This window comes from Schistocerca americana, chromosome 5, assembly GCF_021461395.2.
Source record: "Schistocerca americana isolate TAMUIC-IGC-003095 chromosome 5, iqSchAmer2.1, whole genome shotgun sequence".
Taxonomy (NCBI): Eukaryota; Metazoa; Arthropoda; class Insecta; order Orthoptera; family Acrididae; genus Schistocerca; species Schistocerca americana.
In genome coordinates, this window is record NC_060123.1 from 35661727 (window position 1) to 35682118 (window position 20392).

The 20392-nt window shown below is 43.4% G+C and overlaps 1 non-coding gene across 1 annotated transcript; it reads left to right on the forward strand.

Moving 5' to 3' along the window:
- The first annotated feature begins 19343 nt into the window (after positions 1-19343).
- On the forward strand, positions 19344-19418 carry Trnat-cgu. The gene has a single exon. It is a non-coding gene; the product is annotated as a tRNA-Thr (tRNA).
- The last annotated feature ends 974 nt before the right edge of the window (positions 19419-20392 follow it).

Below are 20392 nucleotides of genomic sequence, written 5' to 3' on the forward strand. Positions count from 1 at the left end.
TTTCAGTGATATTGGCAAAAAAAGGCGATTTATGGAGGGAACGTGACTAATCTCGAAACTGCTTGGACAAACCCTGTTGCTGAAGATAGTCAAGAGAAGAATTTGAGATCGAGGTGGAAACAGAAGGAGCTTGAGTTACGTTGGAGAAAAGAGTCAGTCGTGAAATTATAGAAGATGTAATCCAGCCACTTGTTTGAACTGATACACTGAAATAAAACTAACGGAAATATCTATCTCACCCCTAGCGAACATGAGGCGAGCACTTCAAGTATTGATTCTTACACACAGAGTAGTATAGATCGTGTACCTTTGTTGGTTCTTATTACGGTGTTTTACGGCATCAGCCGTCAACGTTTTACGGGATTAGCCGTCAACACATTTATAAAAAAAGGAGGGGTACGTAAGGAGAAGTTGACATAATACACACATCAAAAAAAGTTTTGCATGACCCCGGTTCCCAGGACTCCTGAATATAGACGTTGACTATGGATATTGTATCCCTTTGACTGTTCAAGGGTGTCACTAAACCCGCCCAAAGATGTAAACAACCATGCATGAGCAGCGCCTTTTAGACGGAGTGTGTCCGACAACCGATCAGTACCAGCCATTCCACCAGGAAGGAGGTACACGGCCCGTGTTGTCTGTAGTTCAACCAAGCGTAGACGGCCAATACCGCAGTTCGATAGCGTCCGCATTGTTGCTTTGTGCCAGGAAGGGCTCTCAACAAGGGAAGTGTCCAGGCGTTTCGGAGTGAACAAAAGCGATGTTGTTCAGACATGGAGGAGATACGCGTAGACAGGAAGCGTCGATGGAATGCCCCGCTCAGGCCGCCCAGGGGCTACTACTGCCTTGGATGACAGCTGCGTACGGATTATGACTCGGAGGAACCCTGACAGCAATGCCACCATGTTGAATAACGCTTTTCTTGCAGCCACAGGACGTCGAGTTACGATTCAAACTGTGAGCAATAGGCTCCATGTTGCGCAACTTTACTCCCGACGTCCATGGCGAGGTCCATCTTTGCAACCACGACACCATGCAGCGCGCTACAGATGGGCCCAACAACATGATGAGTGGACTGCTCAGGATTGGCATCACGTTCTCTTCACCGATGAGTGTGGCATACGCCTTCAACCAGACAAACGTCGGAGACGTTTTTGGAGGCAACCCCGTCAAGCTGAACGCCTTAGACACACTGTCCAGCGAGTGCAGCATGGTGGAGGTTCCCTGATGTTTTGTGGTGGCATTATGTGGGACTGACGTACGCCACTGGTGGTCATGGAAGGCGACTGTACGATACGTGAATGCCATTCTCCGACAAATAGCGCAACCATATCGGCGGCATATTGGCGAGGCATTCGTTTCCATGGACGACAATTCGCGCCCCCATCGAGCACATCTTGACATCGCTCGGCTAGAGTGGCCAGACATGAACCCTATCGAACATTCTTGGGATAGATTGAAAAGGGCTGTTCATGGACGACGTATCCCACCGTCCACTCTGAGGGATCTAACCCGAATCGCCGTTGAGGAGTGGGACAATCTGGACCAACAGTGCCTTGATGAACTTGTGGATAGTATGCCACGACGAATACACGCATGCATCAATGCAAGAGGACGTGCTACTGGGTATTAGAGGTACCGGTGTGCACAGTAATCTGGACCACCACCTCTGAAGGTCTCGCTGTATGGTGGTACAACATGCAATGTGAGGTTTACATGAGCAATAAAAAGGACGGAAATGATGCTTATGTTGATCTCTATTCGATTTTTCTCTACAGGTTCCGGAACTCTCGGAACCGAGGTGATGCAAAACGTTTTTTGATGTGTGAATAATGTGCAAGGAGGATAGCAGGAAATTTCGCATTTCCTGACACATATCTAAAAAAACACTGATGGATACAACGTATCTAGTCAAATACAATAGTGGACATAGAACCGTAAGTGACAAAGTAAGCTCTAGGACAGCGGAATCAAGTACTATTCAGAATTTTATCAAAGCAGCGCTACAATGAAGTGTGGACCGAAGTATTAATAAAATATTAAAGAGCTGTAGTCACACAATAAAATATCATATAAATTTTTAAGAATTTAAAACAACAAGAACTTACTCTACCTACACTCTTGACCGAAACGTCAGATCACCTACTTAATAGTGCAACGCACCAACAGTTCTGCGTAGCAGTGGATTCGACAAGACGTTAGTAGAGATCTGGAAGTATGCGGCTGCGCACAGATCATGCAATGCCCGCAAATTACTAGCCGGAGCTGGCTGCGGACGGCGTCGTAGACGAGATGTGTTCCATCCACTATCATGCTCGTCAAACTAATGCAGCACGATTCTGGCCTTGTCACGTGGGCAAATGCTGCGCGAAGATGCCACCGCCGCTGTGAAAGACATCAAGCGTGAAATGATGCAGCTGGTCTGCAACAGTTTTCACGTAGACCACAGCTGTTACGGCACAGAATAGGAAGGGGTAGAAATCAGAATTTTTTTTATTATAACTCACATTGCCTTAGGCAAATTCCAGTCACGTTAGAGACAGAGGCGGCAGCAGAAAGAGAGCCATTATGTCGCAAGTGGGTCAGATTGACGAAACTGTCTGCCGAGTAAGGAATAAACAGTCAACAGAAGAGAGGACAGAGAGCCAAAGGAAGCGAGAAAAGCATATTCCTTAGCTCGTAAGGCATGTTCCAAGAAACTATATCTCTTCCATAAGAGCACATTCGCCACGGCTAAGAGACGATGTGTTTGGTCAACAAGGGAGCACGTATTGGTCGTCTGCTGAAGAGGAACTCTGTGGCCGCTCCAGCACTCCATCGTCACATCTCTCATAGATTTCTTCCTATTCTGGTTTACGGAGAGGACAACCCTGCGACTTCAACGTTCTGTGACGACGCGCGGACGTCTAACAACTTGTAGAGAACTTTTAACATAGCAGCACGTCAGCAATCGTGAATAATTTAATGTTAACAAAGAATCCGCCTCGATTGCAAATAGAAACCGGATGTTGAACTGGGTTTCCGCGCGCGTAATCACGCCTTCTTCGGAACACACTAAAATTACAAACTGCCTAAAGAGGCATGGTCCAACATTAATACAGAACGCCCAAAAGGGCAAAAGACTCGCATGAAATGTAAAATAAACGGTACGTGTGTACCATGTCAACAGCTGTACTTAGCTCAAAACATCAGAAGCGTGCTTCCTCACTCCAGCCAACGTTCGGTGGGCCGCGGGCTCTCAGGTGAACTCCTATCTCAGCCACACTCCTTATTGGATGAAATCTGCCTTACGTGTTTCGATATTACATTGTCGAAGGCTACCAGGTAGTACGAGGTGCATACAAGTTCTAAGGCCTACGATTTTTTTTCTCCGGACTGGAAAGAGATTGTTTTAAAATGAGTTCGCGTTCATTGTCAATACGTCTCAGAGATGGCAGCACCGTACGGCAGATGGAATTTTACCGCCAGCGGCGAGAATGAGAACTGTTTTAAATACTTAAAATGGCGACGTTTTCCTTACTTGAACAGCGTGCAATCATTCGTTTTCTGAATTTGCGTGGTGTGAAACCAATTCAAATTCATCGACAGTTGAAGGAGACATGTGGTGATGGAGTTATGGATGCGTCGAAAGTGCGTTCGTGGGTGCGACAGTTTAATGAAGGCAGAACATCGTGTGACAACAAACCGAAACAACCTCAGGCTCGCACAAGCCGGTCTGACGACATGATCGAGAAAGTGGAGAGAATAGTTTTGGGGGATCGCCGAATGACTGTTGAACAGATTGCCTCCAGAGTTGGCATTTCTGTGGGTTCTGTGCACACAATCCTGCATGACGACCTGAAAATGCGAAAATTGCCATCCAGGTGGGTGCCACGAATGCTGACGGACGACCACATGGCTGCCCGTGTGGCATGTTGCCGAGCAATGTTGACGCGCAACGGCAGCATGAATTGGACTTTCTTTTCGTCGGTTGTGACAATGGATGAGACGTGGATGCCATTTTTCAATCCAGATACAAAGCGCCAGTCAGCTCAATGGAAGCACACAGATTCACCGCCACCAAAAAAATTTCGGGTAACCGCTAGTGCTGAAAAAATGATGGTGTCCATGTACTGGGACAGCGAGGGCGTAATCTTTACGCATTGCGTTCCAAAGGGCACTACGGTAACAGGTGCATCCTACGAAAATGTTTTGAAGAACAAATTCCTTCCTGCACTGCAACAAAAACGTCCGGGAAGGGCTGCGCGTGTGCTGTTTCACCAAGACAACGCACCCGCACATCGAGCTAACGTTACGCAACAGTTTCTTCGTGATAACAACTTTGAAGTGATTCCTCATGCTCCCTACTCACCTGACCTGGCTCCTAGTGACTTTTGGCTTTTTCCAACAATGAAAGACACTCTCCGTGGCCGCACATTCACCAGCTGTGCTGCTATTGCCTCAGCGATTTTGCAGTGGTCAAAACAGACTCCTAAAGAAGCCTTCGCCGCTGCCATGGAATCATGGCGTCAGCGTTGTGAAAAATGTGTACGTCTGCAGGGCGATTACGTCGAGAAGTAACGCCAGTTTCATCGATTTCGGGTGAGTAGTTAATTAGAAAAAAAATCGGAGGCCTTAGAACTTGAATGCACCTCGTATATGAAGTATATAATTATGTAATGCCTACATAAATGTTACGATGGTACTGCCAAAGTTCTCTAGAAATCTTACCAAATCTTAAAAATATAAATAATTTTCATGCTTAAATACTGTTCACAACCGTAACATGTGGGTATACTCTGCCTCGTCATAGGGTGTTTGCCATGCTACATTGTGTTAATTCAGGTAAGCCACAAGAGGGCGCTAGTGTAGCATTATATATCTGTCAATTACCTATAGAGTTGTGATAGGAAATTAAAAAAAAAAAAAAAAACATGAAATATAAAAGAAGTTAACGAAATAACGATAAGCCTTCTAAGTAGTTGCATTATAAAAAGAATAAAGTGGAGTTACAGCACAAGTAGACACAGTGCTTTGGTCATTAAGAAAATTACTGAGTGGAACTACACCATCAACCAATAGATGGCGTTGACTATGGTGACAAAATACAGCATGACATCTATAATCAATAGCATGCTCATAATACATTTCACATTAAAATTATGGGTCAGATTGCAAATTCCAAAAGTGCAATGATGAAAAGAGTAATATTACTGTATATTATTCATTAATAGATCCCACAGTCCTTCATATAATGTATAAAGGAGTAATATTCTCTCTCTCTCTGTCTCTCTCTCTCTCTCTCTCTCTGTAGCTTTAGAAAATCATGTAGTACCGAAACGCATAAGGCGATTTTCATCCAATAAAAAGTGTGACTGAGACAAGCGAAGTTTCAAACACTTGGTTTTGTTGCAATACTCTTTCGCAGAAGTGCGGGGATAGTTCTGTTGGTATTAGGTTAAGTTCCAAGAATGATCGCTATCGTCGCCAAGATATTTTCCCTTTACGCGTAGTTTTAAGCGCCGGGCCACTGCGTTCGCTCTTTGAATTATTCGAGATCGTAAAAGTGCTTTTCGAAGATCCTGTGACAGCGAGCCTCTGAAGTCCTCAGAGTGGTACTAGGGGGGGGGGGGGGGGGGGGCAGGACTACACATTTTTTTAAACAGAAAAATGGCTACCCAAAACAGTGCAGGTAAAAAAAAGTGTTACAGAAGTTGGTTTGCACCTGATACCTGCGCGCGGGCAACTGGAAGGACGCGATCACGATGTAAATGTGTCTGGTGTAACCGGCGCGCGTTGCCTCCCTGAAATGGCGCAAGGCAGGCCGACTGAGCGGAATGCAGACCAGATTCTCGGCGCAGTATGCAGATGAAATGGCTCGCCGCTTGGCAGCCATCTGTACGACTCTGCGCCGAGTCGCGGCTCTGCTTTCTAATTGGAAAACAGTGTAAGTGAGACCGATACCGAAAAAGGACGACGGCAGCAGTGCGTCCCGCAACAGACCAGGGCACACCTGTTGGCGATCGTAAGATATGTTAGCAACCATCTTACAGACTTTCGTTCACTTGCTGGACGTAAGAAATTTAGAAATCGCTGTCGAATTCCAGCATTAGAGACGCAAGGCCACAGCCAGTAAGGGTCAGAAGAGAAGCGCGTTATCGGAACTCTAAAAATGGTTCAAATGGCTCTCAGCACTATAGGACTTAACATCTGAGGCCATCAGTCCCTTAGAACTACTTAAACTTATCTAACCTAAGGACATCACACACACATCCATGTCCGAGTCAGGTTTAGAACCTGCGACCGTAGTAGTCTCGCGGTTCCAGACTGATGCGCCTAGAACCGAACGGCCACAGCGGCCGGCTATCGGAACTCTCACAAATCATGAAATCGCGGTAGACAATTTTCATTGTCAATGGGACACAATTATCTGCGTGTACTCTACAGCTATCTCTATAGCCTGATATGTGGCGGAGGGCACTTTGTGTATCACTGGATGCAGTCACATCCATTAAATAACTGGGAGTGCGTTTTCGATCTATTCAGAGTCGAACGACTACATAAAACTAACCTCAGGAAAGACAGGTGTTAGATTATGAATCATTCGAAGAATCGTCAAGAAGTGTAGTCAACCCAGAAAGGAGGTACACTATGGCATCAAAAGTATCCGGACACCTGCTTGAAAATGACTTACAAGTTCGTGACACTCTTCATCGGTAATGCTGGAATTCAATATGGTATTGCCCCACCCTTAGCCTTGATGACAGCTTCTACTTTCGCAAGCACACGTTCACTCAGGTGCTGCAAGGTTGACTGGAGAATCGCAGCCCATTCTTCACGGAGTGCGGCACTGAGGAGAGGAATCGATGTCGGTTCGTGAGGCTTGGCACGAGGTCGGCTTTCTAGAACTTCCCAAAGGTGTTCTGTAGGATTCAGGTCAGGACTCTGTGCAGGCCAGCCCACTACAGGGATGTTATGGTGGAGTAACCACTCCGCCACAGGCCGTGCATTATGAACAGGTGCCGGATCATGTTGAAAGATGCAATCGCCATCCCCGAATTGGTCTTCAACAGTGGGAAGCAAGAAGATGCTTAAAACATCAATGTAGGCCAGTGCTGTGATAGTGCCACGCAAAACAACAAGGGGTGCAAGCCTCCTCCATGAAAAACAACGACCACGCCATGACACCACCACCACCGAATTTTACTGTTGGCACTTCACACGCTGGCAGATGACGTTCACCGGGCATTCGCCATCCCCACACCCTGCCAACGGATCGCTACATTGTGTACCGTCATTCGTCACTCGATACAACGTTTCTCCACTATTCAATCGTTCAATCTTTACGCACCTTGCGTCAAGCAAGGCGTCGTTTGGCATTTACCGCCATGATGTGTGGCTTATGAGAAGCCGCTCGACCATGAAATCCAAGTTTCCTCGCCTACCGCCCAACTGTCATAGTACTTGCAGCGGATTCTGATGCAGTTTGGAGTTCCTGTGTGATCGTCTGGATAGATATCTGCCTATTACACGTTACGACGCTCTTCAACTGTCGGCGGTCTCTGTCAGTCAACAGACGAGGTCGAACTGTAGACTTTTCTGCTCTACGAGTCCCTTCTTGTTTCCAATTCACTATCACATCGGAAATAGTGGACCAAGGGGTGAAGAGTAGTGTGAAAATCTCGCGTACAGACGTATGACACAAGTGACATCCAATCACCTGACCAAGTTCGAATTCCGAGTTCCGCGGAGCGCCCCATTTGCTCTCTCACGATGTCTAACGACTACTGAGGTCGCTGATTTGGATTAACTGGCACTAGGTGGCAGCACAATGCAACTAATATGAAAAACATCTGTTTTTGAGGGTGTTCGGATACTTTTGATCACATAGTGTAGCTTACAAAATCCTCACTTCACTGTCCCAGCTGCGAATGGTGGGCGGGAAGAGCGATTGCTCCCTCCATGGGGGCTCGGAAATCTCTAGTTTTACCTTCACTGATATACGCAGGAGAAAGCAATATATTGGTTTGTTCTCTTATGACGTACGAACTCGAAATTTTAACAACAAACCAAATCGTAATGCGTTATGCCTCCCTTCCAGCGTCTGCCGCTGGAGTTGAATGGTCATCTCCGTGGCGCTTTAGCACTCACTTAACGATATGTCACGAAATGTGCTGCTCTTCTTTGGATCTTCTCTGTTCCCGACATAAATCATCCCTGGTACTGAGTAACATTATTCAGGTATTGGTTGAACGAAGGTTTTTTAAGCTACCTCTTTTGTCGGTAGACTATTCTTTCTGGTGATGCTTCAAATGAACCTTAGTCTGACGCCTGCCTTTGATGCGATTAGTGTTATGTAGCTGTTCCACTTTAAATAACTCGAACGCGTACTCCGAATTATTAAATGGATGTGATCGCTTCCAGTGACTGCAGTAGTGTGATCAAACACTTTATTTGCATCTGTAGGAAGGTCACATTAGCATTATAAAAGATAAATCCTGTATGGGTCAGCAGTTTCATTCCATACTCATCCACATCAGAACATCGCAGCAGTACACGGCACAAACCCTGGTACAGCATACTCTTCTGCAAAACATAAATTTGCAGGTGAAACCTTACAGGGTGATTCAAATGATGTTTTAGAGATTTGGGGACAGATTGGTTACGTAAAAACAAGAAAACAATGTCGAGTAAGCAGTGGCTCTGAAATTCACGTCTTGAGAACTATGAGCATTTGCTCAGTAGAAGACACGTGTTTCATAGTTGTGAAGGTGAACAATTGTTTCTAGCTCTTGAAGCATGCCCGTTAGAACCCATGTTTACTGGGCTTTTTTCTTGTTTTCGTCCATATTACCTCCTCCAAAAGTATGGAAAGCAAAGAGTTTGAAATAGAGGAAATGTGTTTCACAGTATCGAGAATGAAGAAGTGTTAATATCACTTAAGATATGGATTTTAGAGCCGATGTTTACTTGACATGTTTTGGTGTAAGGAAGCTCTCTCCAAATTTTCAAAACGTCATTCTGAAACATTCTGTATACAACATTGGAGAAAGGAAAAGGAAGACCATCTTCGTTAGAATACTGCCCAGGACAGTAATACTGGATTCCAGCATTTTTGCCAACGCACACTGTCACAGTATGGGACTGAGTTCAGTTTGAGAATGGTTACTTCCCGATGACTGATTCTCGCCCTGGCGGTGATCTTCTTAGAAGGATTTAAATATGCTAAATCTCATGTTAGAAAATTGCCGAAATGTCTGTAGCAAGATCCCCGAGTTACTCTCCGAAATAAACAGTAGCAGTGCCAAAATTGTATTAGATACCAAAAGCTGGCTGAAACCAGACATAAACAGCAGTGAAATTTTCAACTCGAATTGGACAATGTTTAGGAAGGATAGAACTGATGGTATGGGAGGTGGTGTGTTCATTGCAGTTAAAAGCTGTTCAAACGCAGCTGAGATCGATAATGGGTCGGACTGTGAAACACTCTGGATAAAGCTGTCAATCAGACAAGGATTGATCATTGTATTAGGATGTTTTTATAGACTACCAACATCCGCAACAAACGTCGCAGAACGTTTCAGGGAAAGTCTTGAGTACTTAGGAAATAATATTCAAATTATCCGTTAGTTATGGGCGGAAACTTTAATCTGGCATCCATTGACTGGGATAATTTCACGTTTATCACAGGGGGCAAAAGCAAAGACTCATGTGAAGCTATTCTAGCAGCGCTCTCAACATACAACCTTGAACAATTGGTTAGAAAACCAACTCGAGATGGGAACATATTAGATATCTTGGCGACATACAGTCCTGGTGTTTTTGAGAAAGAATTAGCGGCCATAATGCCATTGTGTGTGGCTTCTATGTCAGCGGAAGCTGCAAAAATAAAAAATAAATAAATAAATTAACACAGAGTTTTTTGTTTGGAAAAGCAAATAAAAGTGTCATTAATGAATTTCTTCGTAGTCAGCTCCAAGGATTCACCAAGGGACACAAAGATATTGAGCATCTTTGGTTGGAATTTAAAGTTATTGCCCACCACGTGAAGTATGTGCCTAGCAAAAATATAGGGGAGAGAAAGGATCCACCTTGGTACAACAAACACATTAGGAAGTTGCTGAGAAACCAGAGAATTTTTCACAGTCGTTTTAAGCGAAGTAACTGCCCCGCTGACAAACAGAAATTAAGCGAAATAAAAGCAGCTGTCAAAAGGTCAATGAGAGAGTCTTTTAACGAATTTGAAAAAAATATTTTATGTGCAGATTCTAAAAATAACCTCAAAAATTTTGGTTGTACGTAAAATCTATGAACGCTACAAATAATTCAATACCTTCTCTTGCTGACAGTATGTGTAATGTAACGGATGGTGATAAACAGAAGGCCGAAGTTCTAAACCTAGCTTTCAAAAATTCGTTTACGGTAGAGGACTGCAGCACCATTTACCCTTTAAATTATCGAACAAACGCAAGGATGGCTGACATAGTGTTTAGTGTATCAGGAATTGTAAAACAGTTAAGATCCATAGACGCCAGGAAGGCATCTGGCCCAGACGGTATCCCCGTAGGTTTATATGTTGTCTATGTTACAAATATAGCACCATTCTTATCCATCATCTATCAGAGATCATCGGGACAGCGGAAGGTTCCAGGGGACTGGAAGAAGACCCAGGTCGTAGCAATCTATAAAAAGGGTAGAAAATCGGATGCACAAAATTACCGGCTACTTTCACTGACATCGATTTGTTATAGAATCATGGAATATATTTTGTGTTCAGACATAATGACCTTTCTAGACTCTGAGAAGCTCACATGCAGAAATCAGCACGGTTTTAGGAAACAGCGGTCACGCAAGACAGCTGGCCCTCTGTGTGCATGATATACAACAGGCTCTAGATACCGGCTCCTAGGGTGATGCCATATTTCTCGACTTTCGAAAGGCGTTCGACACAGTTCCGCACTGCCGCTTGCGCCAAAAACTGCGCGCTTACGGTCTATCCGATGACATATGCAGTTGGCTAGAAAGTTTCCTAACAGACAGAGAGCAGTATGGGGTGACTTCAACAGAAACAAGCGTAACTTCAGGAGTGCCCCAGGGTAGCGTAATAGGTCCGCTGCTTTTTACGATTTACATAAACAATCTGGTTGATGGTATTGACAGCGGCATTAGACTGTTTGCCGACGATGCTGTAGTCCACACGAAAGCTGTGAACAAATCAATGAGGATCTGCAGAAAATAAATGCGTGGTGTATTGACTGGCAGTTATCTGTCATTATTAGTAAGTGTAACCTACTGCGTATAACAAGGTTAAAATCCCCATTAATGTACGAGTATAAAATAAATGCCCAGTCTTTAGAAGAGGTAACTTCCGTCAAGTATCTGCGTGTGACTATTCGAAATGATCGCAAATGTAATGATCAGATTACACAAGTAACGGGCAAGATGAACACTAGATTGCAGTTTATTGGTAGAATCCTGAAGCGATGCAGTCCTTCAACAAAGGAAATTGCTTACAATACGATAGTTCATCCAGTTTAGAGTATTGTTCGTCTGTATCGGACCCTTACCAGTTGGGTCTCATTCAAGAGATCGAGAAGGTCCAAAGAAGAGCAGCAAGATTCGTGACTGGTAAATTTAGTCATCTCGAGAGCGTTACAAATCTCCTAGAAAGTTTGAAGTGGGATACACTTTCAGATAGAACACGCGCTAAACGGGAGTGGTTGCTCAGTAAATTCCGAAATCCGATCTTCGGCGAGGATGTAGAGCGTATATTATTACCACCAACTTTTAAAATCGGGCAATGATCACCATTCAGAGATAAGGGGAATAAGAGCTCGTACTGAGGCGTTCAGACAGTCGTTTTTCCCTCGTGCGATCCGCGAGTGGGAGAGGGGGGGGGGGGGAGGGGAATATCACTTTGGCCGAATTGTGTCCTCCACCACACATCGCTTGGTCGCTAGCGGAGTATATATGTAGATGTAGATGTAGAAGACCATGCATCAACACTTCTTGTGTGGTATACCACATACGCTGTTTTAGGTGAATATGGAAATACGTTAAAAGCTTAAAGTGTGGACTCTTCTGAAAAGAAAACGCGCGAAAGTGCGCACACCGCTTTCATAGAGTGATGAAGCTATAGGTCTACCCGTTCTGCTATGCCTGAGATAGAAACGTGAGCGCAATTTCTTTGTGTACCGTGACGCCACAGACTAAAGCAGCTAAGACACGCCGCCCCAGATGTGTCCTAAACGACCAAAAGTAGATCGAGTTCCGAAACCGACCGATCTAGCGCAGTGATTAGCACACTGGACTCGCATTCGGGAGGAATATCCCTACGGCCATCCAGATTTAGGTGCTCCATGATTTCCTTGAATCGCTTAAAGCAAAAGCAAGGATGGTTGCTTTAAAAGGACTCGGTCGATTCCCTCCCCCGTCCTTTCCTAATCTGAGCGTGACCTCCTCTGAAACTTAAATATGTGAAACTTGATCAGATAATAAAAAGATAATAGAGCGTCAATCTACTGTCGCCCCGCCACTACAGCAGAGGGCGTGCAGAAGTCTGCCCACATCACCTAATGTTAGCCAACACGTATCTCCAGCATGGTCGTTGCGTTGATCTGCGTACGAAGACCGTTAGTTGGTACTATGATATTGTAACGACCAGACAAATCACTCGTGAAGGTATTTAGACTTTTGCAATACACAGGGTGAACTGAAACTCAACCGACAAATTTTCCGGAGTTGTTCGGGGATATTCTCTGAGTATTTTGGTATGAGGGACCCGGTGGACCATTGCTTTGTAATTGCAATCTTCATCCTTCTGAATCTGTTAACTATATTCTTCTCTTGTTCTCCGTCTACGACCTCCCTCCAATTGTAAATTGGTGATCCCTTGATGTCTCAGAATTTGTCCTATCATCCGATCTCTTCTTTTAGTTAAGTTGTGCCAAAAATTTCTTGCCTTCCCCGTTCTATTCAGTACCTACTCGCTAGCTGCGTGATCTACCCATCTAATCTTCACCATTCTTCTGTAGCACCACATCTGAAAATCTTACAGTCTCTTCTCTTTACATTCGGTGTAGAAACGCCTTCCTTGCCATAGCCAGTCTACATTTGACACACTCTCTACTTCGGTCATCATCACTTATTCTGCTGCCCCAGTAGCAAAATTCAACTGCTACTTTAAGTGTGTCGTTTCCTAATCTAATTCCCTCAGCATCACCTGACGCAAATAAACTACATTCCGTTATCCTAGTTTTGTTTTTGTTGATTTTCATCTTATAACCTCCTTTCAAGACATTACCCATGCCGTTCAACCACTCTTCCAAGTCCTTTATCTCTGACAGAACTTTAATTCCTACCCCAAATTTTTCTTTGATTTCTCTTACTCCTTCCTCAATGTACAGATTGAATAACATCGGAGATAGGCCATAACCCTGTCTCACTCCCTTCTCAGTCACTGCTTCCCTTTAATGCCCTCGACTCTTATAACTTCCATCTGGTTTCTGTACAAGTTGTAAACGGATTTTCGCTCCCTGTATTCTACCCCTGTTATCTTCAGAATTTCAAACAGGATATTACAGTCAACGTACTCAAAAGGTTTCTCTAAGTGTACAAATCCTATAAACATATTTATCTTTTTAACCTATCTTCTAAGAGAAGTAGTTGGGTCAGTATTGCTTTGTGTGTTCCAACACTTCTGCGGAATCCAAATTGATCGGTTTCTTTCAATTTTTCCGTTCTTCTGTACAGAATTCCTGTTAGTATTTTGTAACTATGATTTATTAAACCGATAGTTCGGTAATATAGACACCTGTCAGCACCTGTTTGTTTGGAACTGGAATTATTTCTTTCTTCTTGAAGTCTGAGGGTAAGCTGTTTAGCATCTCTCCGAGATCTTATGCACTAGATGGAAGAGTTCTGTCACTGCTAGTTCTCCCAAGGCTACGTGCAGGTGTATTCTCATAAATAAAGGTAACTGGGTAAGAAACTGAATAAATCGTCGGTCTGAGGCGCTGCAGTCATGGACTGTGCGGCTGGTCCCGGTGGAGGTTTGAGTCCTCCCTCGGGCATGGGTCTGTGTGTTTGTCCTTAGGATAATGTAGGCTAAGTAGTGTGTAAGTTTAGAGACTGATGACCTTAGCAGTTAAGTCCCATAAGATTTCACATAAAACGTAGTTGCTTTATTACCCTGTAACGAGCCATTTAGACCACGCGCTCTGATACGAAAATAGTCAGAAAATCTCCGGAGCAACCTCAGAAACTTTGTCGGTACAGTTCTAGTTCACCCTGTATACGACAAGCGGTACAGCGGATATGATTTTCGTTTATAGTGGTTGTCGCTGAACTGTTTGAGGAGCTGCACAACTTTAAACTGAAACATATCACGATCTTGCCAATCCCGCACAATCAGTAAACAAAAGAAAATCATTTGGAAGTGTGAAATATACAATACATCAAGGTGAGAGAGCAGCAGCTCATGAGAGAAATACAAATAACATTTTAGGAGCGGTAACACAGGGTCCATACGTCATTGTGAGGCAGCTTGGGTGTTCAAAATGGTTCAAATGGCTCTGAACACTATGGGACTTAACTTCTGAGGTCATCAGTACCCTAGAACTTAGAACTACTTAAACCTAACTAACCTAAGGACATCACAGACATCCATGCGCGAGGCAGGATTCGAACCTACGACCGTGGCGGTCGCGCGGTTCCAGACTGTAGCGCCTAGAACCGCTCGGCCACTCCGGCCGGCGCAGCTTGGGTGTGCCAGTGGTACCAGGCAAAGGAGTGTTTTGCGATTCTTGCGTTCCAACGTATTTCATAATTTCCACACTTTACTCCATCAACAGATTCACGACAATCATCATCATCATTTTCTTGCGCCTTTTTCCTCCATCGGCACATGTCGATATGGTTATTTATGGATCTGGCATGGTTAATTTAAGGGGTGGACGGATCCTCTTCTTGTTCTCATCCCGTTACCCACCAGGACGGAATACGTAGGTGTACCCCACTTGGCTGGGTGTAGTGTTATTCATGTGAAAGTGAGTGAAAGTTTTCTAAATATTTGCAAATTCTGTAACTGAGGCTTGACTTGAGTATCACTCTGGTATTCACCCAGTGCGATGAGGAAAACCGCCTAGAAACCACATCCAGGCTGACCGGCACACCGACCGCTGTTGTTAATCCCCCCACACAAGACGAGGTGCGGCTGTCTGGGGAGGTAACTCACTCATGGAGGTGACTTTAATAATCAGTTATAGTGTTCCGAATGGGATCTACGAAAAATAAAAAAGTGTTGCGGCGTTTTATGGATGAGCCAAGGCCAAATCAATCTCCGGGGTACGCATAGCTTGGCAGTTGAAAATCCACACTTTCTGAGGAAAGTGTATAAACACGCGCTTTTTGGGTCAACGAGTGGTGCGGGTTTTCCGAAAATCACATCATCAGTCCCTGTATTGTTGATGGTACTCTAAAATATCGACAAGTTTCTGCAGTCCTTAACGGATGTGCCACGCAGTTACTGTACGTCATCAGACAATACATACGGCAATCCCTGTGGTATCCACATGATTGATGTCCCGCTCATTCTGCACAGCTCATTACGGATCTTCTTAGCAGGGCATTTGAATATCTCTGGATAGGTCATTCGGGAAGCGCAGTACAGCCAGCACGCTCACCAGGCCCAACACTTCTGTACTCGTGAAAACTAAAACAAGAGCTCTATCTCTAACACCGCCGTAAAGTGTAGAAATTCGACAAAAAATACTGTATGGCAATAAACGTGAATGGACGATCACAAACTGATTTCATAAATACTGTTTACTCGTGGAACGCCGTTGTCGTTGTACGAAATCAATTCTTCCATGAATGGGTGAAAATTATAATGCTGTTGAGGAGAGTAATTTTCAGCGTCGTTTCTCAATGTGTGATGCTGTTCCAGTGATTACCGACTCACTGGTCCAGTTATCGCAAACAGCCTGATTATCGGAGTCCGTTATCTGGAGTTACCATAGAATGTGTTACCGGAGTACTTGAAGATTATTCCTGTGGCAAGAGGGTTAATATCTACTCGTTAAGTGCTACTTTTTAAGTGGTACTCCAAGCCGTAACTGCTAAATACGTTAATGAAACCCGGTATGAACGTTGGTGTTTTGCATAGCTATCAAGTCTGCACGAACTTTCTCCACTTCATTAACGTTGAAAAGATCGATTAAAAGTCCAGTGTTTGTGGACTAAGGTAAAAGCAACATAAATTGCTCTTTTCCTCATTTTAGGTATTACAGAATATTGTAAGCGTCAGCTGCGATTATTAACACAACATCTGTCTACACGAGCAGCAAAATACATTGAAATTGGCAGTGCCATTTGTTAACATTAGTGATAAACGGAAATTAACAATAAAGCGCAACAAGAAAAAACTTCTCATTTTATTATAATCTGCACCGTCCTCCAAACCATTTCAAACAGCAGAGCGAGAAAACTGTAGAAAACAGAGCATATGTGCATGCATGACGTTTTCCCGAGAAACGGCGGTACTACCATTTTCTGGAATACCGGATATTTCACTCCAGGGCTGACAATGTGTCGATGAGACTGGAAAACGTCAGAATTCCGTTCTATCAGACTTTCAGATAGCTCCACTAACGAAGACCTAATGCTGACCTCACCTCTAGGAAGGAATGGGATGATAAGACCAACAAACGTTATGCAGGTTTTCAGAAAATGTGTGTTATGTCTATAGTAACTGAGTGAGTTACTTCAGGACTTGGGGTAACGAACTCAGACGGGTATTACAATTACTAAATTGTTCTGAAAAACTAATGATGTAACAAATATTCGTATAATAAATACTAATGCGTTGCCGTCGAGGAAGAGATAAAGAGATCCCATTATTAATAACAAAATTGTTGTGTCCGTAGACTTGTGCAAGTGCTTGGTGTTACTTTAGCCTATTCTAGCGACCCTTTTTTCTATCCCGACTTCCGTATCTTGCATGAAAGTAGGAATGTTAATTTGTCTATACATTGACTGGTATTGAGGGGTTTTGTTTTATCCCGACTAGTTCTTAAATTAACCCCAGTGAGTCACTACACGTATTGTCTTCCCAGTTCTGAAGGAAAAAAACCATAAATAAATTAATACTAGTGTTTTCAATAGATTCTCGTTCACTTGTTTCAGTTACTAGTCTGCAGTTTATTCTTGGTGAAAATCACGTAACCTAATTATTTATGAACCTAAATCGAAGTAAAGTTCAAGACGAATAGTCAGTTTCAAATTAACACGTTATTTCATTTAACAATAATGATTAATAAATCAGTTCATTCACACGATCGCATTCAAAGGGGTTCCTTGAATAAGCATCTAATCTGGAATCCCGTCAATATCAGAGATACTAAACTATGTTCTGTCACTTTCGATAAAAAAAATTGTTCCCGTTTAATATCCATAAACTGTTACGAACTATGATTACTAGTCGCGTGAAGTAAAGCTTTTCGATTATCACAATACAAAGTCCGAATCCGCCCAAAAATAGTTAATTCCGTAAAATATTTAAATCTTCACACGAAGTGACGTTAAAGTCAGAGAGATTATTGATCACCTCCCCGTTCCTCTAATATGACAAAAGTTCTAATTCTGATCTGAAATTAATGCTTCCCAAAAAACAATCTCGTCGCCATTTATTCTTGCACCCTGGTTTAATAAAGCTCCTATTGTTGCTTCCTAAAGCTGTACGTCCTAATTGACTTCGAACAGACTACAGGATAGAGACTGGAGTATCATAATTGCATTGTATGTCTATTTATACTTCAGTAACCGCTATCTTTGGTGTTCAAGACCTACGTTCTGTACCTATAATATTGATTTTCTCATATATAAGAATAACTAATAATTTAACCATTTCTATCGTCCCCCCCCCCCCCCATGCTTCCAAAATTTATGATTAAAATTCTTTTCTTTTTCTATTATTTTTCTACTATAGATTTCTCTCTATTTGTCTCTTATTTCTATTTCGTAAATTACTACTTGTGGAGAGGTTTGTGACATTTTCTGAATTTATATTTTGAGGGCATGGGAGCTATTTTAGTTTATTAACACCGAGAGGCGTTGAAGGTGTTACACTATGTAAACATTTATATTATTACTGTGTTGGTATAAATATGAAATATTTACAACAACGTAGAACATGTAGGACTAAACGTTTAACGAGAGCCATAAATGAGAACTATTCGAAATATTCAGATTCACTCAAAAAGTACAAATTATACTTAACAGTTGCAGCAAAAGTACTACGAAACTGGTTTCGACAGACACTGCGAGCAGAGGAACGAACTGAGTTCACTGTAGACACACATTAGAATCTCTAGTCAACAATGCATCCAGCTTGTGTCTGGAATTCGGCTCTATATGGAGATCATCGCACAGTGTGTTTGTACTTCGTAAAGGAATGGGCATGTTACTTTTACATTTGAAAACAGCTATCGGTGCTTAATGGCCAGCTGCACTTACTGGAAGTTAGGAAAAAGTCAAGTGCTGTCTCAATTAAGAGAAGTGAGGACATTTATAACTGCTGCAATGCCATAGTTTGCGGGGAGAAGTTTACGGTTCATTAGTGCAATCAAAAGCGTAATAAACTGTCCAGAACACACAAAATTAAAATTAAGGCTCCCATTAGATCCTGAGACATAAAACGAAATGCAGAGGACGGGCACTCCTGCGTTGTCTGGTCAGTGATTCACTTTTATTGTCGACCAGAGGTTATCGCCTGTGCGACAGAACGTGCGCTACTGAGCAGGTTGCGCAGTCCTCATAAAAGGAGGCAAAGCTGGTCTCCTATGTGGCCAACCGGACGTATATCAACTACGTGCTGGTTCTGTTTCTACTCCCCCTGATAAAGGCAGTTGTCTGCGGATACGTGTTCCGACCTTCACCTGAGAAACTTTATAAATTATAAAAATTTTAAAAACAAGAGGAGAAATGCTGAAGCTTATACTTTGAAACTTCCTGGCAGATTAAAACTGTGTGCCCGGCCGAGACTCGAACTCGGGACCTTTGCCTTACGCGGGCAAGTGCGGGTAGAGCACTTGCCCGCGTAAGGCAAAAGTCCCGAGTTCGAGTCTCGGTCGGGCACACAGTTTTAATCTGCCAGGAAGTTTCTTATCAGCGCACACTCCGCTGCAGAGTGAAAATCTCAGTCTGGAAACATCCCCCAGGCTGAGGCTAAGCCATGTCTCCGCAATATCCTTTCTTTCAGGAGTGCTAGTTCTGCAAGGTTCGCAGGAGAGCTTCGGTAAAGTTTGGAATGTAGGAGACGAGGTACTGGCAGAAGTAAAGCTGTGAGTACCGGGCGTGAGTCGTGCTTCGGTAGCTCAGTTGGTAGAGCACTTGCCCGCGTAAGGCAAAGGTCCCGAGTTCGAGTCTCGGTCGGGCACACAGTTTTAATCTGCCAGGAAGTTTCATATCAGCGCACACTCCGCTGCAGAGTGAAAATCTCATTCTGGAAGCTTATACTTTGTTCACCGTAAGTTCAATAGCTGTGTAAACAAAAGTACTTTCAATGATTGGAATCAGTTTAGGAACGACGTGTTTATTTCTATCTGCAAGAAAGTTTTGAATCCAATAGCAGGTCTGCTCCGATACTACAGCACCCATACACACGTTCTTATAATGGAGCTAGGCTATAGAAAGCTGGTTGTTACTCTCGAGTGAAGGATACAGTGAAGTACGTTAAAGAATTAAAAGTGTTTAGTGTTTTTGGTAATCACTATGGTAAACTTTTAACCCACACAAGGATTACTTCAGATCTCACCAATCACTTGGTTTCTACATTCTACTCGTCGTGAACCTACTATCTTCTAGTTGGCACACACTGTGAAATGTAGGAAGTTGTGTTCTGTAGTGAACCATGAACACATCATACCATAAAAAAACCGAAAAATTATTTCTAATTCTTTTTAAAAAGAATCAGTTGCTATCAAAACACATGTTACAGAAATAACTTTTGAGTTCATCGAAGGTTCTGTGTCGGGTATGCTACATGCGCGAAAAGAAAAACGGAACTAGTGTAAACTGTCCATTCCTGGCAGTAACAGAAGACGACATCCGCGTGTGTTAAGAAAATGTGGCGATTTTGTGAAAAGTGTTGTGCAGTTGTGTAAGTAGGCTGTTTAGGTTCTTATGTTGGTAACGCCATGTAGCGCTCTGTATGAAAATCACTGACTGTGCTGTGTGCAGTCTGTGGCTGGGAGGAATTGTTGGAATAGTCGCTACTGTAGTGTTGGGCAGTTGGCTGTTAACAGCGCATAGCGTTGCGCAGTTGGAGGTGAGCCGCCAGCAGTGGTGGATGTGGGGAGAGAGATGGCAGAATTTTGAGAGCGGATGATCTGGACGTGTGTACATCAGAGAC